At 39.5% G+C, this 1,758-nt stretch overlaps 1 pseudogene; it reads right to left on the bottom strand.

Annotated features, from left to right (window-relative positions):
* Nucleotides 1-327: 327 nt before the first annotated feature.
* On the bottom strand, nucleotides 328-446 carry LOC111740090 (annotated as a pseudogene).
* Between the last annotated feature and the right edge of the window lie 1,312 nt (nucleotides 447-1,758).

Raw genomic sequence — 1,758 nt, 5'->3', positions numbered from 1 at the left:
TGTTGTAACAGGCTAACCAATGAAGCCATGAAACCTTCAAAACTGCTTTGGCGCGCAGAGACCAAGAACTCTGCATTAAAAGAAGCCTTTGGAGTTTTTCAAAAGAAAAAAGAATGTGAACACGAAAAACAGAAGCAATTATTGAAGGCTTCCACTTCATCAAATGTGTCTGCACTGAGAGCATCATTCTTAGTAGCTAACTGCATTGCTAAAGCTAAAAAGCTTTCTACTGTTGGTGAGGAGTTAACCCTGCCTGATGCTAACGACATTTGTTGTGAACTTTTATTTAATTAATTAATTTATTTATGTATTTATTAATTTATTAAACACTTAAAGCACCTGGTATTCCTAGATGGTCTCCCATCCAAGTACTAAACAGGCCTGACCCTGCTTAGCTTCTGAGATCAGAAGAGATCAGGCACGTTCAGGGTTGCACAGCCACAGTTGTGAACTTTTAGAAGAAGATACAGTTTAAAAGTGGCACATGTTCCTCTTTCGGCTAGAACCATAACTAGACAAATTGATGAAATAGCAGAGGATATTGAGGCAGAATTGTTAGAGAGGGTTAATGAGTTACTGTGGTACTCAATCCAGGTTGACAAGTCTACAGATATTGACAAGACAACAATGCTTGCTTTTGTATGATATACTTTTCAGGAGGATGTGCATGAGGCTATGTTAAGTGCACTTTTGTTGCCAGCCAACACAACAGTTGCAGAATTATTCAAGTCTTTGAATGATTACATAGCAGGAAAACTGAATTGGTCATTTTGTATCACTATATGCAAGGATTGAGTGGCTACCATGACCGGAGGGCTTTCTGGTTTCACTACTCGTGTCGAAGAGGTTGCTTCTGAATGTGAGTCTACACAGTGTATCATTCATAGAGAAACGCTGTCTAGCCAAAAAATGTCACCTGAACTTGACAGTGTTTTGCAGGATGTGATTAAAATGATCAGCCACATTAAAGTACACACTCAACTCATTCTGTTCACGCAGCTCTGTGAGGAGATGGACACAGAACACATTGTCTTCTCTTATACACAGAAGTGAGATGGCTTTCTAAAGATAGGTCACTGGCCAGAGTTTTTGGGTTACAAAAGCCACTCCAGAAGTTTTTTTTAAGAAAAAAAGTCACCACTGGCAGCATATTTCAGTGACACAGAATGGTTCACAAAACTTGCTTATTTTTGTGACATATTCAACTGCCTAACCAACTCAATTTGTCATTTCACGGGAGAACGACAACTATGTTCAAGTCGGCAGATAAAGTGGCTGACTTCAAAGTCAGACTGGAATTATAGGGGCTATGAGTAAACATTGGGATTTTCAACATGTTTCAAACATTAGAGATTTTGAAAGAGACTGAGCCAGGGCCTTTTTTTTCTCCCAGCTGGTGCCTGATCACCTATCTCAGCTTTCAGAAGAGTTTGAGCCTTACTTTTCAACCACAAAAGACCTCTCAAACTGGGAAGGAATGGATTGGCGACCGATTTGTGAATAAGCCAGGTGAATCGACTTTGTCTGCACTAGAAGAGGATCAACTGCTAGAGATTGCAAATGACAGTGACCTTAAAAGTATGTTTAGATACTTCAAATCTCCATATGTTCTGGATAAAAGTCAAAGTGGAATATCCTGAAATTGCCACAAAAGCACTGAAAAGCCTGCTAACATTTCCAACATCCTTATCTTTGTGAAGCAAGATTTTCTGCAGCGACAGCAACCCAAATAAGATTATGGAGTAGACTGGACATAAG

Source organism: Pteropus vampyrus, unplaced genomic scaffold, assembly GCF_000151845.1.
Source record: "Pteropus vampyrus isolate Shadow unplaced genomic scaffold, Pvam_2.0 Scaffold57, whole genome shotgun sequence".
Lineage (NCBI taxonomy): Eukaryota > Metazoa > Chordata > Mammalia > Chiroptera > Pteropodidae > Pteropus > Pteropus vampyrus.
Note: the sequence above shows the minus strand (reverse complement) of the source record. Positions and strands in the feature narration are given on the sequence as shown.